The following is a 23144-nucleotide window of genomic DNA, read 5'->3' as shown; positions in this document are numbered from 1 at the left end:
TGACATTTCCCCCCCCACGATTGCGGCCTGTAAAGCACTTCTTAATTGCAAGTACTTAAAAAAATCCGCCTTTCCAACCCCAAATCTGTCTTGTAATGTTGAAAAAGATGCCATCTCACCCTGCTCCAGCAAATCTCCTACTAACCTAATACCAAGCTGTGACCACCTACGCGTAACAGAATCCTGAAACACAACGGAAGATAAGACAGTCGAGTCCAAAGGTGTATACCGTATAATACTAGGAATAGATAGCAGTTTACGGAACCTCTTCCAAACTGAGTAGGCCGCCTGAATGATTTTAAACCTTGTCTTTTTGTAGTAGCTCGGCTCTAACACTTTTAAAAGTAACCCTTGTGCTGAATTTCCCAAGCACCACTCGTATATAGACAGAGAGAAGGCGGGATCCAGCACAGCCGTCTTACCCCAGATCAAAACACCCATTGATTGAAACAACGAGACTGAGTAATATAGATAGAAATTTTGGAAGAGCCAAACCACCACGTTCCACTGGCAGGTAAAGCCATTTAATTGCCCTTCTAGAGCGACGGTAGCCCCAGAGGAAGCGTGAGCACATTCGTTCTATTCTGCAAAATAAATCTTTCGGAAAAAGAATAGGGATGGCCCGAAACAAATATAGTAGCTTAGGAAAAATGGACATTTTCAGAACATTACCCCTTCCATATAGGGAGAGATGCAGCCGATTAATTCTCTCCAAGGTTTTATTTGAAGAAGCAAGTATCGGCTCTACATTAATACTCGGAATATTTTGAGTTTGAGGTGAGATAGTTATACCCAGATACGTTGCCTCTGTGACCACCCCCGCCCCAAGCTCCGCTGGAAACCCAACCTCTGAATGCAACACTTGAGTCTTCCCCAAGTTTAGTTTATAACCGGACACTGTACCAAAATTTCCAGTTATAGCCTCAATTCTAGGCATAGCACTACTCATATCTGATGATAAGACCGCGAGGTCATCAGCATATGCCAAGACTTTAACTGAGTATAACCGCGAGGTTACCGGTAAAATTCCCATGTCCGACTCTAAATTTTCAATGAAGGGATCTATAAACAAAGCAAACAAAAGTGGTGAGCAGGGGCACCCCTGCCGTGTGCCCCTGTTGACCAAAAAAGTCTGTGACTCCTCTCCCCCCAATCGGACTATTGCCCTCGGGGTAGAATACATCGACTGTATTGCCCGTATATACCCGCTAGGAAACGACTTCCATCTCATTACGGCCCATAAGAATTCCCAGGAGACCCTGTCGAATGCTTTTTCGGCATCCAACAGGGCCACCCCAACCGGAACATCCATCGCCTGGGCCCAGTCAAATACTGAGATGAGTCGCCTAACGTGGTCCGTGGTCCCCCTCCCAGCAATGAACCCATGTTGTTGTAATGAGACTAGGGGGCCAATAACATCTCCCAATCTCATTGCCAGACATTTCGAGTAGATTTTATTATCGGCATTTATTAACGAAATCGGTCTATATGAGGAGAGCTCATGAGGATCCTTTCCCTTTTTTTTAAAGACTACTATCACAGTTTGAGACCAAGAGGCCGGGGGAACCCCGGCAAATGCCGCTTGAAATACTAAAGTCATTATCCTCTCTAACTTCTTCTTAAATTTTATGTAGAACTCCAAGGGGATCGAATCTGATCCCATAGCCTTTCCTAAAGCTAATGACAACATTGCCTTTTCAATCTCCTCCGGAGAGAGCTCCTCCGTTAATGCCTCTTTATCCTGTTCCTTTAGCCCCAGACAAGCCTTTCCCGCTAAATACCTCTCTTGCACTTGCAACTGGTTCTGATGTATACAATTTTTCATAGTATTTTTTAAAAGCATTTTGAATCAGAGAGGGGGTCTCCACCATATTTCCATCGAGATCTTTAATCTTAACTATCCTAGAGTTTACCTCCTTTTGACGTAATCTGTTAGCGAGAACCTTACCAACCCTTTCTCCGTACTCATAGAGCTCTCTCCTATGTGTTTGATAGCTGGCAGCAGCCACATCCGCGTAGCCTTGATAAATTTTCGCCCGACAGGCAGCAACCTCAGCCTGAGCCTCCTTGACACTCCCTACAGAGTTTATTTCTTGAACCAGTTTTTGCTCAAGCCGAGAGAGAGTCCCTAGATCATCTATAGCCCTTAACCGCTCTATCTTGTGCTTCCTTGCAGCAAATCTTAGTGTCTCCCCTCTTATCCCCGCCTTTAATGCATCCCAAACAATATCTATCCTAGCTGATCCTATATTCGTCTGGATGAATTCAGGGATCCATTTATCCATCCAACTACAGTAATCCTCACTAAGCAAAAGCTTTCTATCAAATGTCCATTTTAAGGTCCCGGCCATTAAACCCAAACAATCGAACTCCAGAACTACCGGATTGTGATCCGATATAATTTTAGGGAGTATCTTAATTGAAGCCCTCGATAAATCAGCACCAGACACCAAAAAATAATCTAACCGTGCCATTTTCCCATGTGGGGCAAAGAAATACGTATAGCCATCCTGACCTGCATTAAGTTCTGCCCATACATCATATAGCCCTTGATCCTGAACAAGCGCCTGCAGGCTCCTAAAGCCTTGCGGCTTCCTACCAACATAAGTTTCAGCTGTCCTTAAGTTCACCTGCGAGTGGAGATGTATATTTAGGTCGCCACAAACGATCATAGGATGTGGATATAATGCTAATTCTGTATTGATCAGTTGGAAAATGCCTGGGTCATCCGAGTTTGGGCCATATATTGAACATAATGTGATAACTTGCTGCGAGACCACTGCCTCTATCATTACCCAGCGTCCCAAATTATCAACTTTGTACTTCTTCAATTCAAGTAATCCTTTTTTAGCAAGAATCGCAACACCCTTAGCATTAACTGTCTGCGTGGTGCAGCCCAAAAGCTCGAGCCCCAGGGAGCCGAGCCAGGCCCTATTCGACCATGCAATATGCGTCTCCTGCAGAAACAAAAGGTCCCACGAGCTTAAGTATATAATTCTGGACAACACTCTTCTTTTCCCAGAGTCATTCAAACCGCAAATGTTAAGTGTGCAACATACTAATTTCTTCATCCTATATCCTTATCACATTCCATATTTAATACCAGGAATCTAACATTATATTGTCTACCCCACCAAAAGAATTTTCTCCCAGCAGCTTGCATGGCATATAACATCCGATACATCCAATACAATTAATACAACTGATACAGCAAGTCTTCTTTCAAATACTAAAGCGATTTTTAATCTTGACATATATAAATCTACAAGCTTTAACTGAATCGGTCTGATAAAGACTATACAAAATATAAACTGTACTCCTTGCTGAATCGGTTAACCCCTGCACCCACCCACCCCCTCCCCCCCCTCCCAGCCCCCCACAAAACCGCCCCCCCACCACCCCCCAAGCCACCCTCATGGAGCATTGGGAATTCCTTCCCTAGTGATGATAAAGCCCAGTGCCCGTCCTCCACCTCCCCAAAACCACCTTCATAATAAAAGAAAAGAAACCATTATCCAATCAACCACCTATAGCCCCCAAGGACCATTCATAGCTCCATATCCTGCGTCCTTTCTAGCTACCCCGCCTTTATTAACTGGCACGCCAAAAATGCCCTCCCAATGAGAGTATAAGAGGCCTACAGCACCCCCCTCTGAAATACCCTAGAACCTTTTCACAGAGTGCCTCCAAGACATTAAGTACAAGGCAATGGACATGAGGCATAAGCCATATAGAATATCAGATTGACTGAAGGTATTCTTTTGCCTTTATCTCTGAGATAAAAAACTGACTGCGACCTCCCTTAACAACCTTCAATTTAGCCGGGTTTTGGAGGAACACCTGAGCCCCCTTAGCCTGAAACTCTGGTATAAGCTGTCTAAGCCTCCATCGCTGCCCAACCGTGTCCTGACAAAAATCTGGTCGGACAAAGAACTCACAGCCCTTAGCACTTCTCCTTTTATTTGGCCGTGCTAAATCGTAGAGCTCCTCTCTCGCTCTGAAGTTGCACAGTGAGATCAAAATAGCCCTAGGAAATTCTGAGCCTTGCTCCTTCTTTTGTATAAACGGAAATCTATGTGCCCTTTGGACTTCCCTTTGCCAGTCCCAGTGCCCCAGCTCTGGGAATGCCTCTGAAAATAGCTCCACCATAAACCTTAACGGATCCGCACCCTCTTTCCCTTCCGGCACACCCAATACTCTTAGGTTATTCCATCTAGACCTATTTTCAAGGTCCGTTATTTTCCAGAGGAGTTCATCCCTGTATGTCTTAAGGGACCCTACTGTTTCCTTCTGGGCACATAGTTCGTCTTCTAGCGTAGAGATCCTTGTTTCAGCCTCGCTCATCCTTATAACCACTTCCGAGCAGGTCTTAGCCACTCGTCTTACAGCGTTCTGCAGTCGCTTGCATGCATTCTGAGTGCGTAATAGCCCAGTCTGAGTCTCTGCTCTGTGAGTCATGATTAAATCATAAATGGTGGCCAATGTAATCTCCTCTGGTGCCGGTGCTAGTACTGAAATTGAGCTTTTTCGCACTAATTGGTCCTGTAGAGCGAGGGTGACTCCACCCGATATGGCAGAAGCAGCGTAGTTAGGAGAGTTTTGTTCATCCCAGGCAGAAGAGGCCGCTGACCCCCTCCCTGCCCCTCCCCTGGGCACTTGGTCGCCTTGGCCTGAAGCATCCACAGACCCCTCCAGGGGTTCCTCCTCTCCCTCCGTACTACCCCCCTCCAACCATTCCTGTACAGCACTATCTACTGAAGACCTATCGGATAGAGAGAAGAAGTCCTCAACAATCGAAGCTTTATCCGGCACATCACATAACTCTCTTGATGGCTCTACGCCCCCAGACTTTGCATTAGGTTCCAATATTGAGAAGCCAACCCCAGTCTGGTCCAAGACATCTGCCACCCCCTCAGTGTTCTGCTGCAATTGTTGTAAAGTCGATTCAGCCTCCATATTTACTTGCACCAATCCTTCGCGGACTCCATCTCCCAGAATCCCCTTTTCAGGATTTGGCAAAATTAGGTTGACCGGAGTTTTCTGTGTACCTTGTTGCGCATCCTGAATGACCAAATTCTGGTGCGGCCCCCCCCGCTGATGTTTAGCGTACTGGGTGAGGCCACATCACCACGAGTTTTATTTACCTTGAACATCGCTGGAATATGGTGTGCGGCGTCTCTCTCCAACTCCATTAGCACTGGAGCTGTGATTCCTGACTGGAGGGGCTGCCGTGTGCTATTTTCCTCATGCCGGTTAAACTTGCTAATCTTATCGGCTACCTTCTCTACCGGCTTCTCCCCCGCTGCCATCTGCCTTGTCCTTGCCAGAATCACCGCGGGTTGCCCAGCCCCTCTGCCGCGGCCAGATCGTGACGGCGCATTCTTCCCCGGCATATCACTTCCTGGGTTACCGCTATCAGCGCCGGCTGATACGAAAGAGCACCGCGGGAGACGCTGCGTGCTCCGCAGCGTTCTCCAAGCTGCAGCGGCACAGAGAAATCTCCAAACCATAGATGTCTATGGCATGCCTGGAACCTCCGAAGTCGGCTCTGTGTATCCGGACCCTCAAGACAGTACGGTTAGTGCTAATGCCAGTGTTCCGGGACTCGAGCAGTTAATTGAACACCATCAAAAACTTGGTTAGCGTTGTGGAGGTGGAGAGCACTTGCTTAACCGGCCACAGTTGCGGCCGCCATCTTGCTCCCTCCAGGAGCTCAATGTGAATTTCTAGTTAGATGAAATTAGTTGCTTTATGGATTACTTTTCTAACCACAGGACTGGATCCTAGATTCAGTCCTTGGACATCTCCTGTAAACAGTTGAGTAAAAGCGTTTTGGTTACACTAGTTATTTTTAAGGAATATTATTGTATTTTAAAAGTTGACACTTAGAAATATTTTCACATAGAATCACCAATGTTATCCTATGGCAGAAAATTCACTTAGCAGGTAAGTAGTGTTATCGTTACTTTTTCTTACTCAGTGGTGGATCACGGATTCAGCACTGGCCAACCTCCTGTAAACAGTTGAAAGAATGTGTTTAAGTCATACAGACGATTTTTTAGGAATATTTTTTGTTTGTGAAAATAGACACTTAGAAACTTTTCTGCTGAAAACCACACAATGGATTCCTATGGAAGGAAATACAAGTTACTGGTAAGTACGCTTAGAATTACTTTTCAGGGTCAGTGCTGGGCTAAAAGATGCAGCCCTGGGTTCTCTCCTGATAACAGGTGAGTAAATCGGAATTTGTAGTTCGGCTGATTTTAGAGGAATATTTTTAGTTTGTGAAAATAGACAGAAACTTTTCTGCTGAAAACCACACAATGGATTCCTATGGAAGCAAATACAAGTTACTGGTAAGTACGCTTAGAATTACTTTTCAGGGTCAGTGCTGGTCTAAAAGATGCAGCACTGGGTTCTCTCCTGATAACAGGTAAGTAAATCGGAATTTGTAGTTCGGCTGATTTTAGAGGAATATTTGTACGGTCCAAAAATGGACACTTAGAAAATTTTCTGGTGAAAACCACACAATGGATTCCTATGGAAGGAAATACAAGTTACTGGTGAGTACGCTTAGAATTACTTTTCAGGGTCAGTGCTGGGCTAAAAGATGCAGCCCAGGGTTCTTTCCTGATTACAGGTGAGTAAATTGGAATTCGTAGTTCGGCTGATTTTAGAGGAATATTTGTACAATGGTGAAGGAAGGGGGCGGGGCCTGAGGTGATATGTGTGCAAACACGCCCTGTGGCGCGTTTTAAGTTGGGGAATTAATTCCTCTTCAATCCTGAGGTCCCCTGAGGGCCAACTAGCCCACCAGGTACCTCCAGTATGCGCCAGGAGGCTGCATTGCAGAGAGGTGTTCAGAGGCCACGCCCCTTTTTACAACACTGCAACGCAGCTCCGTGGCGCTTACTGGAGGTATCTGGTGGGCTAGTTGGTCCCCAGGGACCCTCAGGATTGAAGAGGAATTAATTCCCCAACTTAAAACGCGCCACAGGGCCTGTTTGCACACATATAACCTCAGGCCCTGTCCCCTACCTTCACCACTGTGCAAACGCGCCCCGTGGGGTGTTTTAAGTTGGGGGATTAAGTCCCCTTGAATCCTGAGGTCCCCTGACGTCCAACTAGCCCACCAGGTACCTCCAGTATGCGCCAGGGAGCTGTTGCAGAGAGGTGTTCAGAGGCCACACCCCTTTTTACAACACTCTGCAACGCAGCTCCGTGGTGCTTAGTGGAGGTACCTGGTGGGCTAGTTGTCCCCTAGGGGACCTCTGGATTGAAGAGGAATGAATTCCCCAACTTAAAACGCGCCACAGGGCGTGTTTTCACAGTATCACCTCAGACCCCGCCCCCTACCTTCACCACTGTGCAAACGCGCCCGTGGTGCGTTTTAAGTTGGGAGATTAAGTCCCCTTGAATCCTGATGTCCCCTGGCGGCCAACTAGCCCACCAGGTACCTCCAGTAAGTGCCACGGAGCTGCGTTGCAGAGAGGTGTAAAAAGGGGCGTGGCCTCATTACACCTCTCTGCAACGCAGCCCCCTGGTGCATACTGGAGGTTCCTGGTGGATTAGTTGGCCCCCAGGGACCCCCAGTATTGAAGGGAAATTCGTTCCCCCTCTGCAAACGCGCCAGGGGGCGCGTTTGCAGAGTGATGAAAGGAGGGGGCGTGGCCTCCTCCTGATCCCGTTTTTTTTTTCTTTTTTCTTTTTAAGAAGGAGGGCTGTGTAGCTCCCCTTCTTTTTCTTATTTTTTGGCCCTGGGGACCCCATCCCCCAGGGCCTGCCCCCTATTTTATTTAAACTGTGGAGGGGGGACGCGTGGCCCCCCTCCGGAGGCCTTAATTTGCCCCGGGGACCCCATCCCCCGGGGCATGGCCCTTTTTTGTTTACTTTTGGTTCTTTTTTGAGGGGGGGTGCCTTGCCCCCCTCCTTTGGCCTCTTTTGGCCTTGGGGACCCCATACCCCAGGGCCGTTTTTAAAATTGTTTTTATTTTGGGGAGGGGGGCCGCGTGGGCCCCCTCCCGGGCCACTACTGGCCCTGGGGACCCCATCCCCCAGGGCCTGCCCCCTATTTTATTTAAACTGTGGAGGGGGCCGCGTGGCCCCCCTCCGGAGGCCTTAATTTGCCCCGGGACCCCATCCCCCGGGGCATGGCCCTTTTTTGTTTACTTTTTTTTTTTTTTTTTAGGGGGGCTGCCTTGCCCCCCTCCTTTGGCCTCTTTTGGCCCCGGGAACCCCATACCCCAGGGCCATTTTTTAAATTGTTTTTATTTTGGGGAGGGGGGCCGCATGGCCCCCCTCCCGGGCCACTACTGGCCCCGGGGACCCCATCCCCCGGGGCCTGGCCTCCGTTGGGGACCGTGGGGGGGTCCCCAATCCTCCCACGGCCCCACCGGCTCCCCGCCTCCTGCGGGAGCCGGCATAGCTTTTCCACAAGGGGAGCAGCTAACATGCTGCTCCCCATGTGGAAAAGCAATCTGCTTTGCTATTTGGAAGAGAGAGCAGGTTTCCCTGCTCTCTCTTCCAAATAGCAAAGCAGTTTGCAATGCAGGGTGGGAGCCGCGAGACTCCCGCCCTGCCATTGCAAACAGCAGTGTCCCAGGGGTGGGCACCCCGGGACACTGCAGGAGCCGGGCCTGGGGGGTGGCGATCCCCAGGGCCACGACAAGGCTCCAGGAGGGGGGCCACGCGGCCCCCCTCCCACTTAAGTTAAAGCCCCGGGGGTGGTGGTCCCCGGGGCTTGGGGGGTCTGTATCGGACCCCCTACTTTAAATATGTAGTGCCTCGGGGAGGTGGCAGTCCCCGGGGCATGTGGGGGGACTCGAGCCCCCCCACACAGGGTTCACCAAATGCCCGAAGCTACGAAGAGGCACTCAACAACGTGCCCACTATGCAGTGTACCATTTCAAATTGCCTCGGCATCCTTGTTAAGTATTGCTGAAATATATACATCAGTACTTAATACATACAAAAGATAAACCATTTTGTGAAAGCATAATCTCAGGGCGGCTGGCTTAATCTGTAGTATTAGATTACGTTCAATAATGTTTACAGGTGACAAAATATATTAACGCCTTTCTGAAAAATTTCGCATAATAACGTTGTTTTTTTTTAAGTTAAGGTCTTTGGCGTACCCCTTTTTAACATATTGAAATGTTTTTAAGGATTTAATTATTCATGCCAATACCGCTGTATTTATTGTATTTATTGCTTTGCTGGTGCTAATGCCATAGATCTTGAAACATTTCTTCTATGTCTATTCACCATCTGACAAGTCATGAGTTAATGCACTAGCACTTTATAAATGAGAAGGCACTCCGCCTGCGCGTTATGTGAACAAGACCTCTTGTAGGTCGCAACGCGTCGTGGCGGAGGTGCAGAGCATCTAATAAAAACCTCAGCACTGAGTATTGGGTCCGTTTTTGTCTTTTTTCAGGAGTTGGATGCTGCATGGCGAAAGTCTTTGGATATCTATTTACCGAGTTGCTTCTTCGGTAACAACGTGACCCCTCCTCTATCTTTGGGCCGAGCAGCAGGAAGCAGTGCTTTTTTGGCATCCGGCAGAAAAGGAAACAGTTACTCCAGTGAGGAGCAAGCTGCAGAATGGGAGCTTGGGGGGCAGCCGAGCACAGCGAGGTCTGCCCCCCGGGCAGATTGGGAGGGGGGAGGGGGGGAGTTGCCGGAGCGGCCATTTTGGAGGATTTGGGCTACATTTTGGAATAGCCCAAATGTAGCCCAATTTTTGAGAAGTATAGCCCAAAGGGGATATAACGTATTTTCGCGTTAACCCAGCCACCATTTTAGGTTTGGTGACCTGGTGGCTGGGAGCGCTTGTTTAGGGCAGGTTTTTGTCTGGTTTTTGTCAGGCCTAGTGTTTAGGTAGGGCAGTGGTAGGTGAATTTTCTGAGGAAGTTGAATATGTCTGGCGGCGATTATCGTGTCCTGGAGGCGCTGAAGCTGCTCAGTGAGGCTGGCAGGATGGATTTGGTGATCCCGGACGCGACGAGGGCCGCGCGCCCGGTGATGTGCGCAACGGCTGGGGTGGTGGCCGCCGCCGCGGCCTGCTCACCCCCCCGGAAGGCGGCGGTTTCACAGGTGAGTGGTCGGGGCCGCGAGTACGCCAGGAGCGCGGCCCCGGAGAATAGGGAGGTCGTGAGCGTAATGGGGGACGAGGGCCGGGCGGGCGAGGCGGCAAGGCGCGGGACTCTGTTCGGGCGGGGGAGCACGTCGAGTATCCAATCCGTTGGGGGCCGCTCGTATGCCAGGGGAGCGGCCCTGGAGGCAGGGGGAGGCGTTGCCGGGAACGGTGGGGGCCGCAGTGATATATGCGGAGCGGCCCCCTTTTCAAATGCAGCTGGAGTGGAGACGGGCAGCGCGTTAGCAGGGAGTGCTGCCCGGAAGCCTGCAGGGAGGCGGGAGGGGACGGTGAAGTGTCTGGGGCCTAGGAGAGAGGCAGGAGGCCGGCCTCGGAGGGGGAGCGTGTCGCGTGGCTCCCCCCCGAGGTTGCAGGTGGAGAGGGGCCACTCGTATACCAGGAGAGCGGCCCCTAGTGGCTTACCTGAGGTGACAGGGCAGCGAGGGGCACAAGCTGGGCTGGAGGTTGTGGGAGATACCTGAGGCCTCCTTGGTGGTGGACAGGCAGCTTGGGGGGTGTGCAGGGGTGCAGGCACCTGGAGAAGGGGCGACGGGCGGTACCGGCCATAGGGGCATGGGGCTTGCGTCGGGGCAGGACGGTAGTGGACTGGTGGGGGGGGAGTCGCCATTATTGATTGAGTCAGAAGGGAGTGAGCAGGATTGGGCAGGCCTGGACAATTTTGAGTCCTGGTCGGAAGGGGTGTCTGGGGCGCCTGAGGCAGGGGACGGGTTGGAGGAAGTTGGGGGCCCCGGGACAGTTGGGGGACAGGGGGCAGGGAATGCGGGGCTGCAGAGGACTTGGGTGAGGACGGCGGGGGACGCGGAGGCCGAGCAGAGCTTTCGGGGGGGAGGGGGTGGGGGGTTTGGAGTGGAGCGAAGGGGAGGAAGGGGAAGGCGATGAGGAAGAAGTGGTGGATCTGAGTGCAGTGAGGCTGTTTGTTTCTTACGTAGGGTTCAGTCGGCCCCACCAGCGGGGAGCGCTGGGGGTGCGAGGCAGGAGGAGCTTGATTATGAGGAAGATAGTATGGAGGAGGGAGAAGTGCGTGATGTGGAGGACGACAGGGCGAGGGGCCGAGTAATGCTGTGTCCAGTGTTTTGCAGGTGTCACGACGCCAGGCGAGGCCCACGGGTCGGACATCGAGGTGGGAGACCGGCTCGGCCCCTCGGTCAGGACGCAGGGAGGAGCGACGGACGGAGTCATTGGCGCCAGGTAATAGGTCTTTGCTCGGGCGCCCAGTGATGGTATCCGTGGGTGTGGGTAGGTCTGACAGAGAGGGGGGGGGAGGAGCGACGGACGGAGTCATTGGCGCCAGGTAATAGGTCTTTGCTCGGGCGCCCAGTGATGGTATCTGTGGGTGTGGGTGGGTCTGACAGAGAAGGGGGGGTTGGGGGAGGTTGTGCAAGGGTGCGTATGTGGTGGATGTAGCGGTTGGCACAGAGGAATCAGGTAAGGGAGGGAAAGGCAAGGGCATGGAGAGTTTGACGGACAAGAAGGGGACGGTCGAGATGCAGATGGGAGAGGGGGAGACAAAATTAGAAAGTAAAGAAGTGAAGATAAAATGTTTGCCATATATGGGGGTAACGAAGCCCTTAGGCGCACATTTGATGCTGGCTACCAAAGAGCGGATTTGGAAAGGGGAATATGTGGAGATGCTTAAGCTCCTTCACAGGGAAGTGCGGGCGAAGGAGGGCTCAAAGGAGGAGGAATTTGAATTGGCTAAGCGGCCTAAGGTGCCGTTGACGATTGAAAACTGGACAGCGGCTTTCCTGATTTACGCTAGTGTGTATTGTGAAAAATTCCCAGAGAGGTCGGTGGCCATTTTTAAATACATGGATGTCATACGAAAGGCGCAGATTACGGGTGGTGGATATGCCTGGGCCCAGTATGATGAGGAGTTCCGGGCGCGCATGGCGTGGGACCCGGAGGCGAAGTGGGGTGAGCTGGATATAGATTTGTGGCAGCATACAATGGGACTAGCGGGGTCTGGGAAAACCATTTTCACAGCCAGCGGGCTCCCGCTCGTGTATCGGCCCTTTTGTGGAGGCCCCACCCGCGGGGGGGGGGGGGAGCAGGCAGGGGACAGGCAGGGGAAAAAGGGTCTTGCTGGGATTACAATAAAGGACTGTGCATGGGAGTACTGCCGTTTCCGGCACGAATGCTCCGGATGCGGGAAACGACATGCACTGGTCAACTGTTGGGGGGCCCAGGGTCAGTCACAGGGAGGTCAGCCGTGGCAGTCGGGAGCCTTTAAGGCAGGGGGCCAGCAGCAGCAACAGCAGTCTGGAGGGGGGCGGGGGTCTAAGGGGCCTGGGCACGGGAGCACTCTGAGGTAGTGCAAGATAAACTTGACAAGGAGGTACGGGAGGTCTGCATGGCAGGCCCCTTTCAGGAATGGCCGTTGCCCAATTTGATTGTGTCACCCATTGGAGTGGTGCCTAAAAAAGAGCAGGGGCAGTTTCGCCTCATCCAACATTTGTCCTGGCCGGAAGGAGGATCGGTCAATGATTTTATTGATAAACAAGAGGCCACTGTATCTTACTCTTCTGTTGACGTTGCCATGTCACTGGCGGTGACCGCGGGTGCAACAGCGCAGATGGCAAAGTGCGACATAAAGTCAGCTTTCCGGCTGCTTCCAGTTCACCCTGATGACTGGGATCTGTTGTGCATACAATTCGGCGGTCACTGGTACGTGGACAAAGCTTTGCCGATGGGCTGCTCCATGTCTTGCGCACTTTTTGAATGTTTCAGCACGTTCCTACAATGGTTGTTTACGGAACGGACGGGTCACCAAGGAGTTACGCACTACCTGGATGTTTTCTTTTTTGTGGGCACCTCAGACTCCACGGACTGCCAGAAGGCTCTGGACAGCTTCAATGAGATCATGAGGGAACTGGGTGTGCCGCTGGCCCCAGAGAAAACGATGGGACCTAGCACGGCCCTGGCCTTTTTGGGAATCGAGTTGGATTCAGGTTTGATGCAGGCACGCCTTCCTGCGGACAAAAAGCAGCAAATGTTGGGGCTGCTGGCAAGCGTTTTGGAAAAACCTAAAGTGACGGTTCAGGACATACAAGTTCTGCTGGGGCATCTTAATTTTGCCTGTAGGGTGGTCAGAGTAGGGAGGACGTTCTGTAGGCGACTGGGGCGGACACTGGCGGGGCAGAGGCCCCCACATCATCATGTACGTCTGTCAGCCGGGGTGAGGGAAGACTTGAGGATGTGGCAGTTTTTCTTGCATCAGTTCAACGGGATACCTCTGATGAGGGAGGCGGACATGGTGTGGGACGTACAGATTTTCTCAGACGCAGCAGGGAGCACTGGATTTTGTCTTTACTGGCAGGGGAGGTGGTGTGCCGAACCCTGGCCCGCGGAATGGTTGGATGGGGGCAGGAGTATTGCCTTTTTGGAATTTTTTCCCCTAGTGGTGGCCGTCACGCTGTGGGGGGCTCTGTTGGCCCACAAGAAGGTCAGCTTCAGGATTGACAACATGGCAGTGGTGCATGTGGTCAATCGACAGTCGGCGAGAGATGAACAGGTTCTGAAATTGTTGAGGGTTTTCGTGTTGGGGTGCTTGAAGCATAATATTGCTTTTCGTGCGGTGCATGTGCCAGGTGTGGACAATGACATTGCGGATGCTTTGTCTCGTTCACAGTGGGGGAGATTCCGTGGGCTCGTCAAGGACGCGGACGTGACCCCGACCAGAATGCCGCACCAGCTGTGGTACGTAGGCAACACCGGATGTTGCAACTGGTTTTAGGCTCATTAGCACAGTCCAGCGAGGTCAGCATATGGAGCGGCATGGGAAGAGTTCTTATGTTCGGGGGCAAGGCGGCGGGCCTCCTGGGTGGTAAGACAGGAGGATGTAATACAGTTTATTTTGGACTTGGAGGAGAAGGGGCTTACGAAGGTCACGATTGTGGACAAGCTGGCGGGAATTTCTTTCGTCGGGAAATTGTTGTGGGGCTATGCCCCCTCCGCGGGTGAACTGGGGGCGCGGATTTTGGAGGGCTGGGCGCGGGAGTATGGGTGCGCCTCTCGAGTGCGGAGACCTTTGTCGTGGGAACTGTTGGAAGGGGTGCTTGGGGTGTTGTCTGGGGTGTGTTTTGATGAAGGGGAAGCAATCCTTTTTTCTACACTCATGTCCTGGATGTTTTTAAGGGCCTTCAGGGTTTCAGAGTTGTTGGGGTCCAAAGGGGAGCGGGGTTTGTCTTGGGGGGAGGTTTCTTTCGGTACAGAGGAGGTCAATATCTGGCTCCAGAAGGCGAAAACAGATCAGAAAAGCAATGGGAAGTGGGTACCTTTGAAAAGGGGGCGCACGTCATCAGTTTGTCCTTTTCGGTGGGGCTTGCGCTGGAAATCCTTGTCAGGGGATGTGGAAGGGCTGGTCTTTGCTCATGGGGATGGGCGGTGCGTCAAGGCTTCACAGCTGTTAGCAGTGCTGAGGTAAGCGCTGGGTAGACTGGGGATCGACAGGAAGGGGTTTGGCATGCATTCATTTCGGATTGGGGCAGAGTCAGAGGCCCATGCTAGGGGTTGGGGGCGAGGGGACATTATGAAGCTGGGTAGGTGGTCATCGGATTGCTATCAGCGTTATGTGCGCAGCGACGCTGGGGGAGGTTTTATGTAAAGAAAAAAAAAATGTGTTGTTTGGTTTTTTCTTGTGTCTCATTCTCGTTTCTCTTTTCAGGTTCGGTTATGGGTCCCCTCGCCAGGAAGATGTCCATCTGGATTGTGGGGCATTCCTTTGTGAAACGGGCGCAGGTCCATTCCCGCTCGAGTTACTTTGGAGACAGTTTGGGGTTCAATAAAGACTTATTTTCAGTGGCTTGGAGGGGTAGGGGCGGTATGCGTTGGAAGGAGTTGTTATCGATGCTGAACGGGCTTTTGGTGGCTGGTAGGTGCCCGGATGTGTTGGTGTTACATCTGGGGGAAAATGATATGGTCAGGGAGACTGGTTTGGCGCTGATGCGGGCTATGAAGAGGGACTTGTCGTTGATCAAAGCTCAGTGGGCAGGGTGCTCCATTGTATGGACGGAGTTTGTCCCCCGGAGAGTTTGGAGAGGGGCGGTCAATCCTGGGGCAGTTGACAAAGCCAGGAGGAAGTTGAACACTGAGATGGTGAGGTTTTGTCGGCATTTAGGGAATGGTAGGATTGCTCATAGGGAAATTCGTTACGACACGCAGGATTTTTTCAGGGATGGTGGGGTACACTTGTTTCGGCTTGGCATGGACCTGTATCTGTTGGAGTTGCGGGAGGTGTTAGCGCGGTTGTTAGGAGTTTACCGTCGTTAGGCACAAAAAAAAAAAGGTACAGTTTGGGGGGGGGGCAGAAAAAGGGGGAGGCGGCGTATCCGCCTACACTCCCGCCTTTTTCTGGGTGGCGGGGTGGTTGACAGTTGGCCGGGATTGGCTGGAGTTTGTTGTTATATGTTTGGTAGTTTGTGAGCAGGAACAGGGAAAGGGTAACCAGGTAGGATAAGTTTAGATTAGAGGTTGGTTAGTTACAGTAGCACAAAGGCAGGTAGGGATTACGGTCAGGGGAGTTTAGGATTTGGAAAGGCTAGATTGTGTAGGATTGGGTTATATTATGGGTATGGAATGTTATATTGTATTTTGTGGGATGGGGGAACTGTTGTGGGGATCGTAGGGGTGGGGGGAGGAACGAGGGGTCAGGAAATTCTTGTATAGTGAGGTGTTTAGTTTTGTAAGGCAGTGGCCAAGGGATGAAATTGTGATATGCACCTGTTTTAATAAAACGGCCTTTTTCACACACAATAAACTGGTCTCGTGTCGGCTCGCCCCCCCTCCCCCCTTTATCTCCCAATGGGAGCTTGGGGGGCAGCCGAGCACAACGAGGTCTGCCCCCCGGGCAGATTGGGAGGGGGGAGGGGGGGAGTGGCCGGAGTGGCCATTTTGGAGGATTTGGGCTACATTTGGGAATAGCCCAAATGTAGCCCAATTTTTGAGAAGTATAGCCCAAAGGGGATATAACGTAGTTTCGCGCTAACCCAGCCACCATTTTAGGTTTGGTGACCTGGTGGCTGGGAGCGCTTGTTTAGGGCAGGTTTTTGTCCCCACTCGCCCACCCTAGTTTCTGGGGTTTTAGGGGGCGTTTTTTGCGGTTTAGCCTTTTTTGGCGTGGGGAGTTTTTTGCAGGCGGCATTTGTTGGAACAGGTACATAAGGGCAACTTGGTGTATTGTCGCTTGGAACAGGTGCAGGCGGGGTGGTTGACAGTTGGCCGGGATTGGCTGGAGTTTGTTGTTATATGTTTGGTAGTTTGTGAGCAGGAACAGGGAAAGGGTAACCAGGTAGGATAAGTTTAGATTAGAGGTTGGTTAGTTACAGCAGCACAAAGGCAGGTAGGGATTACGGTCAGGGGAGTTTAGGATTTGGAAAGGCTAGATTGTGTAGGATTGGGTTATATTATGGGTATGGAATGTTATGTTGTATTTTGTGGGATGGGGGAACTGATGTGGGGATCGTAGGGGTGGGGGGAAGAACAAGGGGTCAGGAACTTCTTGTATAGGGAGGTGTTTAGTTTTGTAAGGCAGTGGCCAAGGGATGAAATTGTGATATGCACCTGTTTCAATAAAGCGGCCTTTTTCACACACAATAAACTGGTCTCGTGTCGGCTCGCCCCCCCCTCCCCCTTTATCTCCCAAGCCCCCGTACAGTGACAGTTTCCCTACCTGAGGATACGAGGACAGCGGAGCCTGTGTCAGAGGACCGGAGCAACGATTGACTATTCGTAAGGTAGGGACCCTTCTGAGAGTCTGGTCGAGGAGTGTGTGCAACATTGCCACTGACATTCATTCAAGTGGTTACTGTTGTGTGAACTAATCAAGCCCCTTAATCACACGCCATGTCTGCCGACGTGCTGCGGAGTAGTGAGGAGGCAGCTAATGAAATGTTTGATGATTCCCCAGCTGGGGAATCGGCAGCAATAGAGCAAACAAATGTGGCTCAAACAGGACATCCCAATGCAAAAGAGCTCTTTAAGAAATTAGAAAAACTGATGAATGCAGAGCAGTCCAAGTGGTGGGAGCATAAATCCCTAACGCGCTACTTGTAAGTTGGCAGAATCCCTAGGGGACTGCGGATAATACTAGCACCAAGTTATGAGCACCCAGATCCAAACATGCTTGCGGAATGGGCCAATTGTAATTTAGAATCCTCGCGCAAGCTAGTGGAAATACTTGTCAGATACACAGAGAGTGATCGTGTTAAATTACAAATACAAATTGATGAAGTAAACAATGAGATCAGCGCATTGGAAAGTTCGGACAATTTCAAAAAGTATTGCGATGATATGTTGGCACGCCTACACAAGGATGAGGAGGTTATCAAAAAGCGAAAGGTTTACAAATTTCAAAGGAACACATTAGATTATCTAAATGGCCAAGTCTTCACTTTTGCACAAAAATACGACGCTGTCAAAGGGAAAAATAAAGAAGGTAACCCAACTATGAAAGTAGCCAATGTGAACAACATGACACCTGCTTCAACTTCAGCATCTGAATTAAGTTTGGCACCCGAAAGTGAGCCAGATAATGAACAAGCAAGAACTAGTTCGGATTTGGGGTTTATCAAACTCTTCCTAATTCAAGAAGTGGACTGTCTTCGCCAAGATCGGCGACAAACGCTGCGACCTCATTCCCAAAAGAAGCAAAACGCCAGAGAAACAACCAAAAGCGCCGAGAAAGACGGCAATGTAGCATGAGGCGGAAGACAGCAAAACAAAACAACAGCGAATGTCAAATGGAAACGCAACTAAATGGACATGGTGAAACCACAGACTCCAACGCAGTGATCAATCTGTCCCACATTAATTTGAACATGGCTGAAAAACAAATCCTGGCTCTTGGCCTTTCTTACAGCCCTGAAAGCAATTTTAATTATGAAGAAACACGTATGGATGTTCTTAAATCAATACGCAAACTAAAATTGCGCAAATACCACTTATTACAGTCTAAACACAACAAGGAGCCTTCAGAACAATAAAGGGTAAACACTCAAAGTCCAACATTGCTGGTTGCAGGGGACGTTGATCTATTGTTAGACTTACACCAGCTGCAAAGCGACCAGAACAGCGGTGACATTTTGATGGGTCCAGATAATATCAGTGATTCTATTTGTACACCTTTTAAATCCAAATAGACTTTTCAACCTGTAATGTTACATGACAATTTGGACATCTTCCATGATCAAGTAACAGCTGAATTGAAAACATTATACAAAACCACTGCACGTGCCCAGCACAACATCAGCCGGAAAAATACTTCTTGCATACAACTAATGAAGACGCTGCAAAGCAATGGCAATGTCATCATACGGCAATCTGACAAAGGGGGCAATGTGGTTTTACGGCCAAGGGAACTATACATGGAGGAAGCTCTGGCCCAACTGAACGACAAACACTGTTACAAGAGGAGTAACTTGCAGTGTGTTAGGCAAGCACAGAACAACTATCATGCCAAACTTCTAGCAGGGAAAAGTGCAGGTCTTTTGAGTTCAAATCTCTTAAAAATGATTTATTTATTTATTGATTTATATAGCGCTAGAATCGACTCCAATGGAGTATCTCTGCGCTTTTCGGTAATCGGTAAAGCAAGGATAAGATGAAAGAGGAGCTAGATCTCATTCCTAAACAGCACAGTTTTAAGGAGTTTCCTGTAGGTAAGATGTTCCTTGCACTGTCTTAATGATAAAGGAAGTTTATTCCACAATGTGGGGCCTGTAATTGATAAAGCTTTATTCCCATGTCTGGCTTTTTTTGCACGTGGGATCACTAAGAGGAGGTTATTGCTAGATCTTAATGATCGAAGTGGAATGTAGGGAACAAATTTATTTTGAAGATAAACGGGCCCTTGGCCATTTATACCTTTGTGGATAAGGCAACATATCTTAAATTTTATTCTCTGACGGATCGACAGCCAGTGTAGTTGATCCAGGAGGGGTTTAGAAGCAGTTCTAGGGGGAGCATTAAGAACAAGGCGAGCTGCCGTGTTTTGAATGACCTGAAGTTTATTCAAGACGCTTTCGTTGGCAGAAAATAACAGGCCATTACAGTAGTCAATCCTACTTAAAACCAAGGTCTGAACCAAGGTTCTTCTACAGGAATCTGGTAGGAGGGGAAGAATTTTCCGTAACAAACTGATGGTATGAAAACAGATTCCTGAAGTGTAATTGACATGGTGTTTAAAAAGCAAGTCTTGATCCAAACGAATCCCAAGGTTCTTCACAACCTGTTTAGGTTCGGGAACTATTCCTAGATCAAGTGGCCACCAGTCAGGGGTCCACAACATTTTTGCCTCACCAAACAACATTACCTCCGTTTTACTGACATTACACTGGAGAAAGTTGGAAGACATCCAGCGAGCCACTGCCTTCATGCCAGCAGAAAAGGAACTTTTCACTTCAGCGGAGAGAGTTTTAAAAGGAAAGAGGAGCTGGGTGTCATCAGCATACGATACTGGAATAAAACCATATCTTCGCATCACTCTAGCCAGTGGCGCCACATATATATTAAAAAGGGTTGGGCTCAAACAAGAGCCCTGGGGCACCCCCTTAGAGATCTCAATCTCCGCTGAGCGGTAGGAGTCCATGATAACTCTCTGGGAACGATTGAGGAGAAAGCTTTTCAGCCATTCGATGGACCTATCCTTGATGCCAGCGTTCGATAACCGTTCAATAAGAATAGCATGTGAAACGGTATCGAACGCTGCTGATAGATCTAAAAGCACCAGGATTACTGAAAAGCCCCTGTCCTGATACATCTGTAGGTCATCTGTGACAGACAGGAGAGTAGGCTCCGTACTGTGTTTAGGCCTAAACCCTGACTGAGAATAGTCCAGAGCCTGTAATTCCAGCTATATACTTAATTCCGAAGATTCACAAAAGTACAGTAAAACCTCCAGGCCGACCGATCATTACTGCATGCAACAGTCTTATGGAAAATACTTCAAGATATGTTGATTATTTTTTACTAAATCATGTCAGAAATTTACCATCGTATCTGCAAGACACTAGTGACTTTTTGAGAAAGATGAGTGATGTTACCTGGGATTCAGATTGCATTCTGATCACTTTGGACGTCACGTCACTGTATACAAGCATACAACATCCAGATGGAATCAAAGCCATTGAACATTACTTGAATGAGAGACCTATGGGCTTATACATGCATAATAAGATGTTGGTCAATATGACCGTGACATGCTTGGAAACAACTTTTTCCTCTTCCAAAATCAGGTTTACCAGCAGACCAGAGGTGTGGCGATGGGGGCTTGCTTCTCCCCTAGTTATGCCTGTCTACATATGGGCCTATGGGAGGAGCAAGTCCTCAAAAATAAGCATGCAGCCATCATAAGCCAACATATATGCCACTGGTACAGGTATATTGATGACCTGTTCCTGATTTGGAGGGACCCTGAAGATCTAGCACTCCATTTCATAGAACAGATTAATTGTAACGATCTTAATCTGCATTTCACTGCACACATGAGCAGAGAAAGAGTCTGTTTTCTTGATGTTGAAGTCTTTATATGTGATGGAAAAGTAGAGTCTAGAATGCATAGAAAACCAACAGCTGTGAATACAGTATTACACGCGACCAGCCATCATCCCAGAAACCTTATCCAAAGCATACCATATGGTAAGATGTTGCGCATTAAGCGTATATGCAGCACCTCACATGAGTGTAACTTGGCCCAGCAAGAAAGTAGGGGTAGGTTCCTCGCTAGGGGCTACTCAATCAAGACTATAGACGATGCTATTGCCAAGACAACCAACATTGAGAGGGCGGGCACTCTGTCTACTAGGTCTAACTCATGTGAGAATAGCGCAAGTCCTACCAACCAAGCAACGAGAATGATTCTAACATACAATCGACAACATCAGCGTATCCGCAGAATACTGAATAAAAACTGGGGGTTGGTGTGCAATGATCCAGCATTGGGGGATCAGATACCAAAAAACCCTGATCTAACATTCAGAAAAGCATGCTCCATGAGCAATATATTGGTTAAAAGCAGTCCAGAGATCACAACAGGTAAAACTTGAGGGTATATTCACAAGAACGTGTGATAACTACCGCAAGAGTAGCGTAACACAACTTTCAATATCGCAGCCCATCCCGGGAAAATAACCCCGTGACAACGTGGAATTCACAAAAAAGCGGTAGCAAGCGATAGTCTGCCGAAACCGCGGACAATGTCTGCGATACAACCACCACAATGGCGATAAAACCACAACACTAAAAAATACGCGATGGGTCAAAGCCCGAAGAGGAAATCAGCGATAAGCAGCACCAGGCCTGCAACACACACATGGCAGGCGGTAAAAATCACGATAAAAGTAGAAAAAAACACCCAAACACAAGCTGACCAACACCCAAGCACCATGGAGGCAGCCGGAGCAGGCGCAGAGGACGAGCGCCACCCCACAAACACCCCGGACGACCAGCCTGGGACCTCGGGGACAGGGAAGGGCAAGAACAAGAAGACGAGGAAGACGAAGTTCAGTCCGCAGGTGAACAGGATCATAGTCACGGAGGTGATGGAACACCATCAACAACTCTTCGTCACCTTCAACGTGTCATTGGGCACTACAACTGGAATATGGCGGGACATCGTCGACAAGGTGAATGCCGTCGGAGAGCACAAGCGGACAATGGACGAGGTCAAGAGGCGATGGAATGACATCAAGCGGAAGACCAAGGAGAAACTCGCACCCAACCAGAAGGCTGCAATGCAGACTGGAGGTGGGGGCCCAGCCCCATAGCTTGAGCTGGATGACATGGAGGATCTGGTGTCGACAGTCATCAGTGTGGATACTGTGGCCGGAGTCGGGGGACCTGACACTGCTCTACAGGACACAACACAACTGCAACAGGGTGAGTGACCACCAGGTACTGGGGGACGGGTGGAGATGGCCACGATGGCACACATGCACAATCAAGCAGGGCACAGTACGCACCCACAATGACCCTGGTACCTCGCCCAGACCCACAGACTGTCACAATGTACAATGCCATGCTCTCAGAATGTCAACCTGTACCAGCTACATACATGTGGACACATTGTAATACACCAACTCCCCTTCACATCGCAGGGGCATCGTCAACACCTCCTGCAGAGCAGTCCCAGCCACTCTTCACTGATGACGAGGAGGACAACACCAGCATCGATGCACAAGCCCTCCTAGACATCATCGACCCCATCCGTGACTCACCTCCAGGATCAGGGCAGCCCAGCAACATCGAGGAGACCCCACCCACCACCCAAACCACCCAGCAGGAGGCACCCACAGCCCCGGCACCCTCGAAAGTCCCCAAGGAACAACAAATGGCCTTCCAACGCCGTGTGCTGGAGGGCCAGAGGGAGACGGCTGAGCAGGTGCGGGTGGGGTTCGAACTCATGGCTGCCAAACTGGACGCCATCCTTGGGTGTCTATGTCCGCACCATGGTCTCCAACGAGCCCTGACTGACATCGCTGGAGTCATGACGTGGAGAGTAGAACAGCTGTCCGTCCAGAGTGGCTCCAGTGATACCAGCCATGAGATGGCACACATGCGGAGGCTCATGGAGGACATGGTGCGTATGGAGGCGGAAAGGATGGCATCCACCGCTGTACATTATCGAAATGTAGCTGGGATATATCATGCCCTGCAGACCTCCATCATGGCCAAAAGGCGTGGTGCTGATGAATGCTGCTGCCCCCACACCATCCACATCCCCGCCCCCTGGTGTGTCAGTGCCTCACAGTGCAGCAGATATATCCACCCAGGCCCCTGCCGTGTCAGTGGCACACGGTGCCACAGCCGGTACTGCAACACCCACAGATGGGGCAGGGCACACATCGGGGACGAGGACGTGGATGGGTTTGTGATCAGAAGGCACTAGCATTCATTTACGCCACCTGGCCTGTTTCTGCTTGGTGTCGCACATGGCCTCATGACCTTCCACTGACCCCCGATACACTCCGATGCACTCACCTTGGACAGTGACATG

Source organism: Triturus cristatus, chromosome 10 (genome assembly GCF_964204655.1).
Source record: "Triturus cristatus chromosome 10, aTriCri1.1, whole genome shotgun sequence".
Lineage (NCBI taxonomy): Eukaryota > Metazoa > Chordata > Amphibia > Caudata > Salamandridae > Triturus > Triturus cristatus.
This window is presented reverse-complemented; position numbering follows the sequence as displayed.